This window comes from Canis lupus, chromosome X (assembly GCF_048164855.1).
Source record: "Canis lupus baileyi chromosome X, mCanLup2.hap1, whole genome shotgun sequence".
Lineage (NCBI taxonomy): Eukaryota > Metazoa > Chordata > Mammalia > Carnivora > Canidae > Canis > Canis lupus.
Window position 1 is genome coordinate 120,496,964 of NC_132876.1, and position 19,929 is coordinate 120,516,892.

The 19,929-nt window shown below is 39.6% G+C and overlaps 1 protein-coding gene and 1 pseudogene across 2 annotated transcripts in view; both read left to right on the forward strand.

Annotated features, from left to right (window-relative positions):
* Positions 1 to 16,992, forward strand: part of PNPLA4 (patatin like domain 4, phospholipase and triacylglycerol lipase) — a 181,827-nt gene extending 164,835 nt beyond the window's left edge. The window contains exon 11 of one of the 2 annotated variants that reach the window (XR_012026297.1): positions 16,687 to 16,992. The gene's annotated coding sequence lies outside the window, so the exon portion shown is untranslated. The remainder of the gene's footprint in view (positions 1 to 16,686) is intronic. The other variant, XR_012026298.1, reaches the window with a different exon arrangement.
* LOC140628572 (trifunctional enzyme subunit beta, mitochondrial pseudogene) lies at positions 1,858 to 7,673 on the forward strand (annotated as a pseudogene).
* Positions 16,993 to 19,929: the final 2,937 nt, after the last annotated feature.

The window sequence follows — 19,929 nt, forward strand, 5'->3', positions numbered from 1 at the left end:
CGTTTAATTTTAACAAAACCTTGGCGTCCATCCTGTTACAGGCATACCTATTTCATGCATCAGGATGTGGAGGTTTAGAGAATCTGCATAGTTCAAAAAGTCACATTAACTGCAGCAAGGCTCTGAAGGCAGACACAACCAAGTTATTCACATCCACACCTCTGCCAATGAAAACTTAAATAAAGAAGAGCTTAAACATGGTCCCTAAACACATCTGATTCTATAGACAAAGTAATTGTTTCATATATCTTGCACCTGGGGCATACGTGAAACTGGTACATTATATTTCTCTTTACAGTGGATTGAAAACTATTTAAATGAAGAAAACACCTAAATTTGTGCCACCTAAGCCTTATGTAAAATTACACTGTATTTATGGTCTCCTGGATGTTAGGAACACATGCACATTTTCATCCGTTGTCTCATTTTATAAAAACAAAAATCTAGAAATGTGCACAATCTCATTTTCTTTTAAAGATCTTATTTATTTATGCACGAGACACACAGAGAGAGAAGCAGGCTCCATGCAGGGAGCCCGATGTGGGACTCGATCCCAGGTCTCCAGGATCACGCCCTGTGCTGAAGGCGGCGTTAAACCATTGAGCCAGGGATCCCTGGGTGGTGCAGCGGTTTGGCGCCTGCCTTTGGCCCAGGGCGCGATCCTGGAGACCCGGGATCGAATCCCACATCGGGCTCCCGGTGCATGGAGCCTGCTTCTCCCTCTGCCTGTGTCTCTGCCTCTCTCTCTCTCTCTCTCTCTGTGTGACTATCATAAATAAATAAGTAAATAAAATTAAAAAAAAATCTATAAACCATTGAGCCATCCGGGCTGCCACAATCTCTTTTTTTTTTTTTAAACAATAAAGCTTATTCTTTGTATTTCATTCACATTTCCTCCTTATGCAGGCACACATTTTACAGCTGCAATCTTGCCATGAATAAAATTTGGGTTTTGTCTTTGTCATTTAATTGACAAATATTTTGAATGTTGTTCTATAAACATAGGAATTATCATTTTAATGCTGTGTGTTAGTTCTATCAGTTTACAAAACATTTTTCACTCCTTTACCCACTAATATGGGGTTACTTTAATTCCCCTTTTCATTCTTTGGGATGTTTATTTATTTAAAGCATTATTAAAGAGTAAAGTAGACATTCATTTATATTCCACTTTAAATGTCTTTATGAAATGGACAATCAGAAACTTTGAACCAACAATGCATGATATTAGAACTTTCATTATAAACTTACTGGGAGGGATCCCTGGGTGGCTCAGGGGTTTAGCGCCTGCCTTCGGCCCAGGGTGTGATCCTGGGGCCCCGGGATCGAGTCCCACATCAGGCTGCTTGCATGGAGCCTGCTTCTCCCTCTGCCTGTGTCTCTGCCTCTCTCTCTGTGTCTCTCTCTTTCTCTCTGTGTCTCTCATGAATAAATAAATAAAATCTCTAAAAATAAATAAAAATAAAATAAAATAAAATAAACTTACTGGGACAGTGTGTTTTATTATATAACCCATCTCCAAATTTATTAAAGTAAAACCAAGTGTCATTTTTTTTGTCCGAGTGTGATTGGTTGCAAGGAGCAAAGCCATCTCAGGCTAACTCAAAAACCGTTGGTACAATTTTCAACCACAGCTGGAGGCAAAGGTAAATCTATAAAACAGGGCGAAGAAGAAAAGAAGGGCTAAAGAGGAGGAAGACCTGCAGGACGACAGCAGGAGGGACTCCTGCCATTTTATTCACTTGTCCTTTCCTACCACCTCTCCTTATAGTCTTCCAACAAGAACCAACACAATCTCTTGAATCTTTTAAGGACACAAACTCTCTAGAGAAAATTCGAGTTACCCTCCATCTAGCCATGGATTCTGACCCAATTCCACACTCCAGCCACTATCTTCCCCACGAAGCTGCTGACACAACCATTGTACCAGCGAGCAGGGATTGCCAGTTCAGCAGGACTTGGGAGTTGAGGAGACTCCTCAGAGAAGAGAGGGAGTTTTGTTGAAGACCTGAGCTGCACTGAGATGACCTGGAGATCTGGGTGAAATGCAGATTCTGATTCTGTACGTCTCAGAAGCTGCTTTTCTTTCTTTTCTTTTCTTTTCTTTTCTTTTCTTTTCTTTTCTTTTCTTTTCTTTCTTTTCTTCTTTCCTTTTCTTTTCTTTTCTTTTCTTTCTTTCTTTCTTTCTTTCTTTCTTTCTTTCTTTCTTTCTTCCTTCCTTCCTTCCTTCCTTCCTTCCTTCCTTCCTTCCTTCCTTATCTTCTTACTTTCTTCTTTCTAAGATTTTATTTATTTATTCATGAGAGACACACAGAGAGAGGCAGAGACACAGGCAGAGGGAGAGGCAGGCTCCCTGCAGGGAGCCCGACGTGGGACTCGATCCCGGAACTTCAGGATCAAGGCCTGAGTAGAAGGCAGATGTTCAACCACTGAGCCACCCAGGTACACCCAGAATATGCTTTTCTAATAAATTTCCACGTGATGCTCCTGACTTGGAGACCAGGACTTGAATCACAAAAGGAATAGGCCACTGGTTCTCCAACTTGGCTGCACAACAGACTCACCACGAGTGGTTTAACATAGTAATTTAAAAATCCTGAAAGTGAGAATTACATTGCTTCTCAACAAGGGCAATTCTCTTCCCCAGTGGATCACTGGCAATATCTGGAGACGTTTTGGTAACCACAAGGTAGACAAGAGATGCTAGGCTACATGCATGGAAAAGTTCAAGTGAAAGATGCTGCTTGATACCTTGGAGAGCACAGGACGACCCCCAAGAAAGCAATATCCAGCCCCAATGTCAATGCTCGCAACGTTGAGAAACCTTTGGGGAGCTCTTACTCCAAATCATGCCCAGTCCCCTTGCTGTTTACTGGTGTAAAATTAACGTCCAAATACTTCACTGATGGATGGTTGGCGAATCTATGTTAACACATTAACTGAGCAATGGGTGTTAATAATTGACTTTCTATAACCTTGACACAGAATTGCAAAAGCCAGTGCTGTATTCAGCTCTGCTATCAAACACAATAGGACGGGAGGGGAGAAGTCTGCCTATTTTGGCAAATTTTGGAGTGCTGGCCCTTGAAATTGTTCTTTAAGTTCAAAGATGAATCCTGCAAGGCAGATTTCTGTGAATGATTCATTGTACTGTGATGCTTTTAAATCTCAAATTCCTTAGGAAAGGCTTCTCTGTGTGTTTGAACATGTTATTCTTTGCATTGTGCAGTGTAGCTAAGTGCTTTATAAACAGGGTGTTTTATGACCTACTTGAAAAGTAAACTACCCTACATCTGCAGGATGAAAGTGGAGGCTGGCTTGTACCACTGAATCAAAGAGATAAACTTAACACTCTGCAGAAAGTTGCAGGGGATGCTTCTTGGAGAACCACTCAGGAAGGGCTTTTTATGAATTTTATTTCATGCAGTAGCTTATCTTGTATTTTCTGTATTTCCTTCAGAACACTGTGAAAATTCTTCACGGAAGGAAAAAAAACCCTCAGTTGGCATTTTTCATGCAGCACAGAAATCAGATATATGTATCAAACAAGTAAAAAGAAAGCCTATTTGTTACCTAGAACTCCAGAAGCCAAAAAAAAAAAAAAAAAAAAAAATCAAAAGACTGGAAAATGCTAATTATCAAGACGTTTTGTAAAATTCCAAAAAATTACATTAATGAAAGAGTCTTCATTGCTAATACCAACTGTTTCCTCATAGCTCTACATAAGTGAAAAAAACATATGAATAAACCAATGACCATCAACTTTTGATGAGCGTGTGTATATGTCTGTGTATGTGCACATAAGTATGGACATATGAATGCAGAGGTCAAGGGTAGGATTTTTACATAAATGAGCTTTAAGCTTATGTTGGGGTTATTCTATCCGCATGAAAACACATCTATTTTATTTTGCCACCTTATTATTAGATTTAAAAAAAACAAAAAAGGGGTGCCTGGATGGCTCCCTTCTGGAGCCAGCCAGCCAGTGATTGAGTGTCTGCCTTTGGCTCAGGAGGTGATCCCAGGGTCCTGGGATCAAGTTATGCATCAGGCTCCCTCTGCCTGTGTCTCTGCGACTCTCACGAATAATATTAATAATAAAAAGACAAAGTAAGAGTAGTTAAAGAATAGAGGGTATCATGAACAGTATGACTATCACTCCCAACCGTTGAATTGATCAACCAAAAATCAGCACTGATTGCTAAATATTCTACAATGTTAGGTCCTTACAGAGACTCAGATTCCAAAGGAGCATATTTCAGTGCTTCTGGGCATAGTCTGTGTATGAAACAGATTCAGACCTTAACATTCCCCTATTTTTTTTCAGCTTAAGAAATAAATTTTGGTTTAGTCCCAGCACATTAAAAAAAATCTTCCCGAGAAACTGGGCACTCAGATTTTCTGTAAGAGCTCTGAGCTGTTCTTCCAAGGAAGAGCTGCCCTAGCTGTCCAGACCAAATCAAAGAAAACCTTAGCCAACCCCAACACAAGGAGTATCGTGATGGTGGATGATGTTCACGTTCCATTTTTGCAGGCAGGCACAGGGAAGAAGGACCTGATGCCATATGGTTTGGCTACAGCAGCACTTTCAGGTTTGTAGCATCAGACGCACGTCCCAAAGGAAGTCGTCGATTGTATCATCTTTGGTCCAGATATATAGGAAGTGAAACTAGCCGTGTCGCTAGAGAGGCTGCATGTGGAGCTGGCTTCCCTGACAAAGACTCTTGCTCACGCTGTCACCACGGTTTCATCTCTGTTCACCCAGCCAAGACCACAGGTGTTGGCTTGATAGCTTCTGGGCAGTGTGGTGTGGTCATGACAGTCTGATGTCTGTATTGTCATTCAAGGAAAATGAGGAAAATGGTTCTTGATCTCAATGAGGCCAAGACTCCAGGTCAGCAAGTGTCTTTAATCTCTAACTTCAGATTGAATTTCCATTGTGGGAGTTCCCTACAGTGATCAAGTTCTTCACCAGTGAGAAAATGGGCCCTTCTGCAGATGGGCTGGCCACTGCCTTAGCTGATTCCCAACCGGACCAGGATGAGTGCGTGCTGTGCTTACAGCGTGGCCACAGGACTCCTGTCTAATGCTGTATCCTTCAAAATACCAGAAACAGATACAGTTCACAACGATAATGGCATTTGTCCTTCATCTCTGGAGCAGGTGGTCAAACTGAAACCTGCATCCATCAAGACCCGTGGCACACGGACAGCTGCAAATTCTTTCATGACTGATGGTAGATCTGCAATGCTGATTATAGGAAAAGAAAAAGCTCTGGCTACTCATTATAATCCAAAAGCATATGTGTGAGATTTTGTGTATGTTTCCCAGAATCCAAAAGATCAACTTTTACTTGGACCTCAACATATGCTACTCCAAACGTTCTGGAAAAGGCAGTATTAACAATGAATGAAATTGATGCTTTGGAGTCTCACGGAGCATTCTCAAGTCAGTTGGTGGCTGATTTTAAAGCCATGGATTCTGATTGGTTCGCACAAAACTACCCAGGAAGAAAAAGATCAAGGTTGGATAACCCTCTTTGGAGAAATTTAACAACTGGGTGGACGGCTGTCCCTGGGACACCAATTGGGAGCTAATGGCTGCCGGTTGGTCAAGGCGGCTGCTAAGAGATGGAGGAAGAGAGGAGGCCAGTACGGCTTAGTGGACGCCTGTGCTGCTGGAGGGGAGGCCATGCTATGCTCCTAGAAGCTTATACAAAATGAGAGAGAGAGAGAGGGGTGACGTGGAGTTTCTGTGCCACACTCACGAGAAGCAGTGCCATTCTAGTGCATGACAAAATGACATCCGTAGCTCTCAGCTCCTGTTAGGAAAACAGAATTTGTGGCCTTCTGTTAACTACTTTGCAATTAAGCCTTGCTGGTGTTCTGAGCTTTGCAGCAATCACGGCTTACTGCTCTTTAAGGGACTTCTTAGTGATCAGAATCTCACGCAGTGCTACGTTTAAGCAACTGTTTTTGTTCTCTATTTTCATTAAAGACTAACTGAGTGGGTGCAATTTGGGAAAGAGTTTAGCTGAGATTTGGAATCGTGTCTGTAACATTTCCAAATTATACACCTTTGCTATTTGTGACCTAAAGATAAAGGACTTGGATGTTCTGTGTGTTGGATGTTCCATTTCTATAAAATGCAAACCAATGTGCCTAAAGAAGCTTACTTATGGAAAGATAATTCAGTTTAAATGTCACTGAAAACTTACAGCAAATGTTTATTTTATTTTTTAAAGAGGTTATTTATTTATTCATGAGAGACACGGAGAGAGCGAGAGAGACACAGGCAGAGGGAGAAGCAGGCTCCGTGCAGGGAGCCCGATGTGGGATCACTCCGGGATCACAGACGCTCCACCACTGAGCCACCCAGGCATCCCACGGCCAGTATGTACATATATAAGGACCCTGTTAACCTTAATAAGGTGGGAAAGTATTAAAGAAAATAAAAGAAATAAATCATATATTTCGTTTTTTTCTTGTAACAAAGCAAGTTGGGGGTATCAGCTAACTTCCCTAAATCTGTGATGGGGATTTGTATCTGGTATTTATGGAGTAGATGCTGTGAAAATTTTATTTACATTTCGTGCATATGTCATCTTCACAGAAACATGCTGAAGGAAGATGCAATTTATATACAAAGAGAGTGAGACATGCATATTCTTTGCAGGAGGCCAATATTGGAATTGGGGTCTGAACCCAAAGCCGAGGGTCCTAGACCGTATCTTGCTCTGTCCTGTCACTAGGGACATTCCTCCATCTTCTCCAGGAGGTGGCTGCCCAGAGTCATTCGAATGCACATTTTGACTGGAAACCTGGACTGGTCTCCTCAGCATTTCAGCCAACACACTGATGGTGCAGATTGATTAGGTAAGAGGTTAACGGCCAATATGGAGGAAGAGGTGACTAAGACAACTGGGTGAGTTCCACCACAGCCAGCTCCCAAATATGACCCTGGATCTTGTCCCTACGTTTGCAAGTGTGATTCTCTTCAGCGACCTGACTTCTTCCTCTCTGGGGTAGAGCTCTGTAGTGTGCACCTTGCAAATCATCCGCAGCTCCCTGGGATGTCCTGCCAGGCCTGGGGCTGGCCCCTGCGTTCACATCATTGTACTAGGGCGTCCGTGGTGGTACTCGAGCTGCGCTGAGCAGGCGTGTAGACGTGTGGGGGAGTCACACGCGGCGCTAGACACAGAACCACAGCCTCGTGAGTGCAGTAAAGTGGGGAGACGCTCCTGGAGGGAACACGGGAGCCCCAGACATGACTGGCTTCTTTGGGCTTTGGCCAACCCCTCGTTAATGAGGAGCGGTGATCCTGCCCTCCCACCATGCTCTCAAAGGACTTCTTGGAAGAATCATGTGCGAAAGCATTCTGTAAATGGATGGTGGAAAACTCTGTAAATCAAATCACATTATTACGCTGTGTGCTTTCCTGATGTTAACAATGCAGACGCTACTCATAGGCACGTATTTTGAACCTCTGTGACTTTAGAGGTTAACTTCTGTTCATTATTACCAAATAACTATTTATTGTTTAATCTAATAATACATGTTTATGTCACATTAATAAGATGTGTGTGTTTGTGTGTGTGTGTGTGTGTATTCTGGGTGGACATTCTCTAGTTTGGTCATTTTTATCTTAAAAGGATCCTTTGAAATAAAATTGCTTCCCACGTGTTTCAAAGGACTTTCAAGCCTTGATTTATCGACAATTATCTGTGTAGGACTAAATAGGTGTCCTTTATTGAAATGCCAGACATAAGCCCTTTAAACTTTGAATTTTCAAGCTCTGTAGAGTTGGCTCTCGTGCATTACAGTGAGGATACGCTCTCTCTTTAGGGTCATCAGCTTAAAGATGAGCACAGGATGTTTGGCTAAATTAGGTGTACAAGGAGACGTTAGCATATGGGCTCAATTCCAGGCAGGGAGTCAGGTGAATGCTTGTGAAGGCATAGCTCCAAATACTGGTTTTCAGGTGAAGCCCCATGTAGAGAGGATGCACCACGGAGGAGGGAAGGGGAAATGCTGCAGGCATAGTTATTCTGAGGGTATGGCTATGCTCTGGGTGCAGCTACCCCAGCCGTGTCCACTGGAAACTTCTCTGGCAGCATGGAGGCTGATGCTGAGGATGCCTGATGCTGACACAAGCGGAAATCACATGCACTCAGAACAGGCACTAAGCGAGATTAAGGGACAGGAGCCCGAGCCTTGTCAGCCTTATGAGTAAGTGATGGCGGGTGTTGGTCTCAGCCTGCCATAAGGAACTCCCAGAGGCACAGGGAGGATTCAGGAAGGGAAGCAAAAGCTAGATCCCAGCTGGGTTGCCAACCCATTCTCTCAGTGTAGACGCAAGCTTTGTGTGGGCACAGCACATTGTCTTACACGGTATTCCATACGGAGCTGCAAAGCTGACCTGGACATATAGAAGATTGGGACAGGAATGGGGTGCTGGATGGATGTGAGTGAACTTGTCATAAGCCATTGGGTGGAGAGAAATATAAACAATGGGACTGACGCAGGGGCTGACTTGGCCACCTGCACGGATGTCCCCACATGAGATGCAGTGGTGCCGTGCTCCTCAGAATCAGCATCTGTCGCCTTTCCTCCATCGTGACAACCGCGTGTTCCAAAAGGCACATCTGAAAACAAAACAAAACAAAACAAAACAAAAGAAAACAAAACAAAAAAACAAAAAGGCACATCTGTGCAGAATGTGTGTTTGCTACCAACGCACCCAGATATGTACCTAAAAGAAATACTTAAAGACCTCGCAGGATTCAGGAGCATCTGTAGGTCACTCTATGTTTCAATTCCTCTTTCATTATTACTAAACTCAAAAAGCTACGTCTTCCCCAAAGGACTGATTTTTGTGTGTACGCCGAAAGCAATACAAGGAACATGTGTTTTGTGATTTAAAAAAAAAAACATTTGGCTCTGTGATATTTATTTTTATTAATATTTTTAAACGTATGAGGAAATGTTGCTAAACTCTAAGTGATTTTAGCCGTCCTCAAGTTAAGGTTTGTACTTAATATGTTCCTCTGGCCATCACTGTATGCATTAACAATCACAGCCACCAGGCATCGGGCTGTCAGTGGGAGGGACGGAGTGCCAAAAATTAAGGAGGTGTTTGTTAAAAACACGAAATCATAAGATTTAAGTTAAATTGAGAGCACAGCAAGGAAATGGTTTCCCTGACTGTGACAGAAATGAACACCTCACACCATCATCCGCTAATAATGTACCATAGTAAAATGTTATTACAACTAACCATCCCTTTGACGAGCAACCTGTTGAAGTTTTCAGAAAAGAAATAGACACAATTTCATTAAGTTATTTTTTCCTTCATATCCCCCATAGGTGTAATAAAAATATCAAAAATAGTTTGAAATACCGTGGCTATGAAAGATGGTAACAAGCAACAGGGAAAAAAAAATCTGTATTCTAAAAATTTATCTCAACTTTTATTAGCAGTTGGGGAAGAAAAAGGAGAAAAAAGGATGAAGTGAATTTCTCAGATGCAAACTTCTTTTCTTAACCTGTAAATATTCATTTCTTTTTACTATGGCATCAATGTTGAATGATAGTTGAATGTGAAATTCAGACCGGCAAATATATTCCCTACAAAACAATACAAATTAGGTAAATAGAGCATATATCATTGAAGGGATTTTTCCTCATTTTACTTGCCTTTAAAAATATTTTATTATTTGTTTTATTTTATTTTATTTTATTTTATTTTATTTTATTTTATTTTATTTTATATTTTTTTCTTTAAAAATATTTTAGATAAAATGCTGGCTTTTAAAAATCCTTTGTCCTCAAAATTGAGTCTAAATGTTATAATCTCATATAAGACAGATGAGAGGAACATCTCATGGATCCACTCTGTGCGACTTCAAATCTTTTCACAACAAAATGTCTTCTACGGCTCTTGATAAAAGATCTGAGCCATTCACCTGATTGCTCACACCTCAGTCATTATTAAATAATGCTCATGATCTGACACGGTATCACACTTGAAAGACCAAGTTCTCCTTTGAGACACCTGACCTCCTGACTTGCCACAACAGGATGTGGTTGGGGTGACCGCCAGCCTCAAGGATCAGAGCTCTTTGCTTCAAGGTTTCTAGGGAAGAACACGGCTCAACGTGCCATGTGTGCATTTCAGAAAAATAAAGCAACTTAACTGTGCAGACCCTAAGCTCACGATTAGCCTTTCCAGTTTAAACAGCACTTCTGTAGGTTGATGATGCACCTTAACCCATTCTTAGAAAAGCTACAGTAAATAAGGAAAACTGCTGACAATCTAATCAATGAGAAGGCCGAATTTAATCTGATGCATTTCACGAAGGTAATGGTTACTTCCGAATCATTCAAATACAAGCCTCCCATAAAATGAGAACTTTTCTTCCATACTTTAAGATGAACTGCGTACGTAAACACAAAAAACAACAAAATAAAGCAAAAGCAAAAACAAAGACAGAACAGTAACACTCCTGACAGGGAGCATACATATTTTTTATGTAAACTGCGAGGAATGCATAAGGCTGTCAATTTAAGAAGTGTATGTGTGAATATTCCACACACTCAGTTCCGGTGGCCAACCGTGTATTCCACGTACGTTTACGCTATGCAAGCAGGCACAGCAGGCGGTGAATGAATGATTCGGATTCTCATCCCTGAGACCAGGGACTGCAGTGAATCTGTAAATATGTTTTCATTTCTTATGCAACAATGAGTTGGCTTAATTGAATTTGATCAAATAACCAAACCCACTGTTATTTAAAATATTAGTTATGGTATTATTATTATTATGGTAAAAGTATTATGTAAAAACTAAGTTCTACATGTCATGCAAAAATAAGTTCTATGGATCCCTTAGAATCTTTTTTACATGATTAGATTTAAATATCTTATCACTTTAGGACTTTGACACTCTCAAATCTGAAGTTACTGGTATTAACGGAGCAAGAGAAAGAGAAAGAAGAAACAAAACATAATGAAAAATAAGCCTAAACTGAAGTCAACTTTAAAACATTAGGGTAGGGCAGCCCCGGTGGCTCAGTGGTTTAGCACTGCCTTTGGTCTGGGGCGTGATCCTGGAGGCTCAGGATCGAGACCCACATCGGGCTCCCTGCGTGGAGCCTGCTTCTCTCTCTGTCTGTGTCTCTGTCTCTCTCTCTCTGCGTCTCTCATGAAAAAATAAATAAAATCTTTAAAAAATATATATTAGGGTAGGTGGAAATCAGTATCATACATACATATGTGTATTTATAATCATATATATACATTTACAAACATGATATTATTTTGTATATAATGAACATGATCTATAGGCATATATTATAGAACATGCATATTATATATAATAAATACTCATGTTATATACATACATGTCGTACATGAGATCTAGACATCTCTATACAAGACTCTGATTATTCCCCCACCTGAAGTGCGGTATTCCTCTCTGCCATTCCCTTAGTTTCCTTCTGATCCCACCGATGCCTGAATAACGGCAGAAGAAAATTCAGACATGAGCTCATAATTATGACTAGGAGATGAAGTGACATAGGTGTGACACGGCTCTGCTGAACGCCTGCTGTTATTTCATGGCTAAGTTCCGAGATTCAAATACTCCCTGAGATTTGGCTGAAAGCAACAGGTTTCCGTTCAGCAAACTCATATTAATAGTAAAACTCAAAGGCACATTATTGACGTCTCATTTATTAAGATAGGCAAATGGAAGCACCGTGGGGATAAATTCTCAAAATCTGTCTCATCATTCCAGGAGCAAACAAACTTCTCATTAACTGCGTTATTAAATGCGCAGGATCCACAATAAAAGCAATTTGAAATAGGGGTCTTTAAACACAGAATAATATTTATTCTGTGATCAGGATCTTAAATGCTTTTCTGGGTAAGAATGTCTAAAGAATGTCATTGCAAAGTACGTGACTGAGAATGAGAAAATCCAGGCAAAATGAAGTGTAGGAGAAATCACTTTCCCAAAGGTTAGTCATTTGTACCCTATCCATCACTCCACATTTCCTAGAGTCCATTTATAGGGTTTTCCCACTTTGATCTCCTTTTCTAAATACAACTGTATTTCCCATTTAAAAACACCAGTAGGTGAAGTCAAAAGTATTTCAAGTTTCTACATCACTATTTTTTAATAGACACAGACAAAAGTGCCTAAAGTCAAATCCTTCGAGGATGCATTCTTTTTATGACTTTTGATTACAAGACCAAAGACCGGTAATATGATTTAAAAACATATTCTTTACAGTAGGAAATATTAGCTATAAAATGATTATCAAAAAAATTATGGCAGTGGTTACGATAATTTGCATAAAATGAATGTCTTTTGTCTTTGTATTTGAGAAAGCACATATGGTTCTAAATAGCCATAAGGTATGTTCCTGTTACATATGGAAAAGAGAAAAAAGGAAGTGTTATTTTAGGACTAAGAGCCTAAAGACGGGGTCAGTCCATGTCCACTGGATTTCCATGTTGCTATAACAACGTCAGTTCTTCACAAGAAACAAGATGGTAGAAGGTGGTTGGGGAAGATACAACTTGTGTCTCTATAGGTTCTGTATGCATATTGGATACAGTGTACAAATGTCATGAGCTCTGAAATAATAATCTAAATCTGTCAGCACATTTTGGTGAACATCACTCCATATTTAGTATCTGGCAGCTAAAAAATGGAGAATGTTCTAGAATATTTCATACTACATTACTAACCACTGTAATTTCCCCTATTCCTAAATCTTAATGGTTTTTCTTAACTATCTTTCCAAGTCCAAATTGGGACTTTGTCCCTGTATTATATGTTGGGAACCTTAAATTGTATGAGAAATGTTGACATTAATGATGTTCACGTATTAAATTGATCTGTCAGGGCTCAGTGAAGCCGTGAAATGAGTCCAGTGATTTGGACTCTCTCCATCCCTGGGATATTTTAATGCCATAAAGACACTTAATACCAACATATAATAGGTATACTGTATTTTAAACAACCACCATCTTTCTGGAGGAGGTAATAGAATAATAATTTGTTTACTAAAGAGGCCAGGATGCAGTTTTATGTAAAACAAAGTACTAGTTCAGCTGCATTATAAACTCTATCATCTGAATTATCCCTGCCTATTATTATGGACTGTGCAGCCTGTTTGCCTACACAATTAGAAAGTCTGAAAACTTACAAAGTGGAGAGTCTAACATGCCATGACAACACCCATCAAAACCAGAGGTGTAAATAACTTGTCATTTCAACAAGGCTTAGCCACGGAACACACTTAATTACTAGAAAATATTTGTGAAATAGAAAATAAACATTGAGATTTTCCTGACTTTTCCTTAGACCCCTGACAATGATGTAAATACAGTTTCTTCACATTTATTATGTCTAATATTCTTTTAGTCAGTTTGTCAGAGAAAACAATTAGCTACAGAGAAACGAAAGTTACAAAAAAAAATCTGCAAGCTAAACTATCACTGACATGTTATCATTATAGACTAATTCCAACCTATTATAATTTTTCGTTATGACTCACACAATTAAAATTTTAGAATATGTGACTTTAAAATGTTTAATTCATTACTTGCTATCTAGTTATAATGATCAATATTAGAAATGTATTAATCAAATTATTAGAGATTTATAAGACTAAATTGGTGAAATACCTAAGTTAAAGAGATAGCTGAGTAGGGGATCCCTAGGTGGCTCAGCGGTTTAGCGCCTGCCTTCGGCCTAGGGTGTGATCCTGGAGACCCAGGATCGAGTCCCACATTGAGCTCCCTGCATGAAGCCTGCTTCTCCTTCTGCCTGTGTCTCTGTCTCTCTCATGAATAAATAAATAAAATCTTTTTTTAAAAAAGAGAGATAGCTGAGTATTTAAATTAGCCTCCGACTTCTACTAAAATCTTTGAATTAGCAGTATGCATATTTAGAATCATTGAATTTGTCCCAAATTGTTTAGGTCTTTCTCAACACTCAACGCTTTAATCATTCTAAGAATCATTCTCTAACCAATCACACTTTCAGAAAAATTTATCTGAGACTATCGGCCAAAGGACTTCTCATAATGAATTAATAATATTACTGTCATCTGTTATTACTATCACTTGCAACTAGGAAAAGCATCGGGAAGTAGTTTGTGGTTCTGAGTCCTTAACCATGAGAGAGCGCTAGTTACAAGGTGGTTCTATTTTGCTTAATTTTGCACCTGCTGATTGTGAGAACACATGGGAAACAGATGCGAGAGTTTACTCAGTGGAAAATATTGCTGATATTTTATCCAGGTGGTTGTTCTCAAGAGTATTGGCCCATCCTGACACTTTGTCATGTTCACTTGTGCATTTTGCCCCCATGTAAATGTTTCTATTTCTATGAAAGTAGTCCACAGGCTACCGTACACATGCCACCCAGGGAAGTCTATAAACTAGCTTACCCATAACTAATGGAGTCTGTAGACAAGCTTATCCATATCCAGTTAAGTCTATAGACTACTTTATCGATACCCAATGGAATGTACAGACTAGTTTACTTAGAACGAGTGAAGTCTATAGACTAGATTAACCATTCTTAACAGACTCTGTAGACTAGTTTATCTGGTTAAGCCTAAAGCCTAGACTACCTTATCCATAATGCAGTCAATTCTATAGACTAGCTTACTTACATAGCGAAGTCTATAGAGCAGCTTACACCAAATGAAGTCTACAAACCAGTTTACTTAAGCCTAGTGAAGTCTATAGACTAGGTTAATCATTCCTAATGGAGTCTGTAGACTAGTTATTGATATCCACTAAAGTTTATCGACTAGGTTACCCATAGCAATGCAGTCTGTAAACTAGATTATTCATATCCAGTGAAATCTGTAGACTAGCTTACTCATATCCACATTAGTATATGTACTGGCAAAATCACATCCAATGGAGAGTATAAACTAATTTACACCTACCCAAACACTTATCTCTCAAATAGTCATTGCTCCCTGGTATCTAGTTATTTAAGGAAACCTTTCTATATGACACACATTTTTATTAAAGAAAAAGAGGATTTTGATATACCATTAGATTGAAATAACACATCTGTAGCCCTTACGCTGTTCTTCTAAAAGTCATTGGGTGTTTCATGGTGTCCAACACATCTAAATAGAAGCACTGGGCCTCTCTTGAGGGACCCAGTTGACATCTTTGTGAATGTCTCCATTTTTCAATGCACAGAGGAAAGAGACAACAGGACTCCTTCCATTTCCAGAAAACTCCATCGGGACTAAATGTATTGCTCAATACTAGTGACTGTTTCACAGTGGTTCCTAATATAATTATATCCTCCTTTCTCTACATGGTTTCCAGTGTCTTTTTATGTTTATTTAACAATCAGACCCAAAACCAGTATGCTTCTTTCATTGTACCATTTTAATTTATTACTGTACAAGTATTAATTGAGTGTCTACCGTGTCAGGAATCAGGTTAGTACTGATGATAATGAAGTGAGCAAGTGATATATGATCTGTGTCTGCCAAGACTTTATTATAACTAGGAAACTCTGAATTAATAATAATATAACATCAAGAATAACAGTAATAGTAACTGTTGAAAATGTTGTAAGAGGCACACACATAAAAGGCATTAAAATTACTATTATAAGGAATAGCAATATTTTTGGAAAGCTGAATGTACATCATAATGATATTAATGGATGTTCTTTCTGAAACAGTAGCATATTTAGAATTCTCACATCTAGGGCAGCCCTGGTGGCTCAGTGGTTTAGCGCTGCCTTCAGCCCAGGGCCTGATCCTGGAGACCCAGGATCGAGTCCCACGTCAGGCTCCTTGTATGGAGCCTGCTTCTCCCTCTGCCTGTGTCTCTGCCAATCTCTCTCTCTCTCTGTGTGTGTGTGTCTCATGAATAAATAAATAAAATCTTAAAAAAAAATAGAATTCTCACATCTAGCATATTCTAATGTCTTTGTTATCTCTGCCTCCTGGTAATTTATGCCTCTGAGATCTAGATCTGCTCTCTGGAAACCAACAGCCTATGTTCATTTCTTCCACCTCGTAATTTTCAGTTATTTCAACAGAAAGATCCTGCCTTTTCTAGGAGTGCCTGGGTGGCTCAGTCAGTTAAGCATGCGACTCTCAGTTTTAGCTCAGGTCAAGATCTCAGAGTTATAAGATCGAAGACCCACTTCAGGCTCCATGTTGAGTGTGGAACCTGCCATAGGTTCTCTCTTTCCCTCTCCCTCTGCCCTGCTCACATAGGGTCTTTCCCTGGCTCTCTTAAACAACAACAACAACAACAACAACAACAAAAAAACCCTGCATTTTCTAGATTAAAACTCTCCACCTGTTCCAACACTGCCTAAATAAGAGCTTGCCATCATCTCACCCAATGCATGCAAGTTTCCTAGATACTCCCCACTTAAATAGCAGGACAAGGAAAAGCAGTGAAAACCCCCAAAAGAGGTCGTTGGAACACGAGTAGATTGGGAGATTTTATATCCATAAATGCCTCACGCCTGCTTGTTGACACCCTATGATGGTTTTTTTTTTCCGACACCCTATGATTTATGCTACAGTGAACACATATACCTATTAGCTGCTGCTTCTGCATGCTTTCTCAGAGCCCAGACCCAGACTTTCCTTTGACACTAAAATCTTTCTTTTAGGGTGAACACAACAACAGCAATGAAAACAACAAAACAGAGGAGCAGGTACAGATGCAATGTAATTTGTGGACAGGGAAGTGGCCACATTTCGTTTTCACTTATCCATCTGCAGTGAGCAAACAGCACGGTCTGGAAATAAAACATGAGGTGCCTTCATGAAACACTGGAATGTGGTGTGAGAAGTCAGATTAAACCACTACTATCAACTGGAGTCTTTATGCTTCTATATATTTGTAGAGCAAATCAGTCAACTGGCTGAATGAAGTTAAAAAAAAGGCGAAATTGCAATGGAGTGGGTGGGCACCAATTAGGAAGCGCCCAAATCATGACATGCTGAGAGCAAAGACATCATGACTCAAGTAAGTGCTTAATTAACACATGGCAAAAATGAGGTCTTTCCAAGGAAAGGAAATGTGATGGTGATGCGTTCTCTGGTTGTTAACTTTGAAAGCTGGTGATTTGAGATCTCCTCCTCTGTATTTTTAATATCTGTTTGTAAATCTGAGTTAAAGCAATAATTTCAAGGGGAATTCCTCTGTCGTCTGGCAGACTACCAGTCATTCCCCTGCGTTAAGACTCATGGATCTGCCAGGCACTGATTCATTGCTCTGTTATTTTCTATTGTATCTTTAGAAATCAACTCTACAGAGAATCGAAAGGGAAATTCATGTATTTGGCACACTTATTGCAAGATTGTCCTCAATCATTTTGTGGCCTCTGCAAGGCACAGGTGGTAGAGATGATAAATAGGTTTCTCCTTTCTTTTTTTTTTTTTTTTAAAGATTTTATTTATTTATTCATGATAGTCACACAGAGAGAGACAGAGAGGCAGAGACACAGGCAGAGGGAGAAGCAGGCTCCATGCAGGGAGCCCGATGTGGGATTCGATCCCGGGTCTCCAGGATCATGCCCCGGGCCAAAGGCAGGCACCAAACCGCTGCGTCACCCAGGGATCCCCGGTTTCTCTTTTCTTAATATGGCTTCGGTCCTGAGCCACAGAAGTGGCTCGCTAGCAATTTCCTTTATCTCCTCACAAGTTCCTTGTCCGGGGGTTGTGTATGGCCAAGTCCAGAACCGCTTAAGCACATGTGCACATTCAGAGCTGGATCGCTGAGCTGATGGGTGGTTGTCAATCAGATAAGAGACCCAGAAATGTCTGCCATGACCCAAGGTATACGAGTCCAGGGAAAGATGTAATTTTTCAAGAGGTCCCAGAGGTTCACTTCAGTTCAGGACATCTACTTCAATGCAGACTGGAGAGCCAACTTTAAACTCTAAAAGGGCAATTACCCATGTAGCTTTCCAGCAGTCTTCTAGCTAAGTTCAGACTGTATTACATCCACCCCCCACTTTGGGTCCATATTCTGTAAGGCCTCTGGGTGTAACTATTAGGCTTCCAGTCTACTCTTATGCACCTAATTAAAATTGGTATCAGAAAATCACGTACATTTCTACCACAATGATTCATGGATGGTGCTGATATGAAGCATTATGAGGTCATTTTTTAAATATGCTTTTCTTAAATCAGAGTGTCCATAAACTTAAAAACAAAGCAAATTTCAGAGTTTAGCTTTTTTTGGGGTGGGGTGGGGGGGTTAGAGACACCAGAAAATACACTTTTATTTTTATTCAACATCCTGTTAATTTAATTTCATCAGCATATTTCTAACCTATGAATACAGGACTAATGCAAACTTGTTTATGTTAGACACGTACTCAAAGTTTAGCCTTTCAGTAGAACAAGGATCCAGAAATGTTGAGCTCTATTATGTTGTTGTTGATGATGTTGTTGTTGAGCTCTATTAAAGCAATTCCAAGACTATAAACAAAAATTTTGATATTTTTGGAATATCTGGAATGCTGTCTTTGGAATCTGAGAACTCATTGTTTAGCTTCCTCTGTCAGAGATAATGAAGTAACACCTTGGTTTCTTATTCAAGAAGAAAAAACAAACAAACAACAACAACCACCACCAAGTTTTACAAAGTAATTTTGAATTTAGTTTGTGGTTCTCCTTTAAGGGTCAAGAAAGATTGGGAGACAACACACCAAAACTTTAGGCTCCAAAAAAGATAGCCTGTTTTTACTTCTTTTCACTAATCTGTACTGTCAGCTTTTCTCCTAACATGTAATTATTTTTATCATTGGGATTGTTTTTTTTAAATATACCATAAATTGGAGATTTCATAGTTCTGAAATTCTTCATGTAGGTCCAAAAATCACTAATGACTTGGGAGTATCAGCAAAGTTATCTGGCGTGTTGTAATTCATGTGATTAATCAGTCTAACAGAATACTACTCTGGATGGCCTCTTCCCCCATTATCATCCTATTTCAAACAAGACACCTCAGTTCTTGTTGTGCTTCCTCTAATCCCTTGGGCATGAGTCTGTTAGGAGAAAAAAATAATCATCTGCACCGGTTTCAAAAAGAGGCAACTGTCTGTGTCACAAACATTGTGATTCATGACTTCTCTGTAAAGCTTATCAGAATTCTACACTAATTTTATTCTCAATAAAGCGCTGTTCCCAAATTTTCAGGCCTATGTGAGCACCAAGCAGTCTTAATAATAATAACTATAATTTATTGAACAGTTAAATGTCTTCCAGGTGTTCTAAGCATTCTGAATGTACCAGTGGATTTAATTCTCTAAGCAACACTCTCAAGAAGTAATATTAATAACCCCATGTTTTTAGGAGAAAGCTGATGCTCTGAGATTTAAAGGGTCTTATCCACATTCCCCAAAATGATAAACTATTGTGCTGGCATTTGAACAGAGCTCCTTTCTTCCAATTTTAGGCAAGCCCTACTGACATTTGAGACCACAGCCAAAATCCATTATATCACCTTATCCTTCTGGCAAGAACATAAGTGCCAAAAACACGAGTTCTATATTGGTTTTGATTATTCAGCCAATTTCCCGGTGTTATTAAGAGTATTTGAAGATTTTTTTAAAAAGACTTTCCTGCTTTATCATTTTATTTCATCCGCAGGGCACCAGGGTAAACTAATACAAGCATGCTTCAAAAGTGATAACCTCTGAAGCCACTTTTTCATCTTGGTGAAGCAGCTGTTAATCTCATGTGGTCTGAAACGCAATTGAACTCTGTCCCTCTGATAGTAAAATAATCATTATAATTATTAGCATGTTAATTTAAGATGTGGCAGAGGATGTTATAATAACTTAAGTTGATTAACCAAATGATGGTTGGATTGTAGAAAGAAGAACTCAACAACGGTTTTG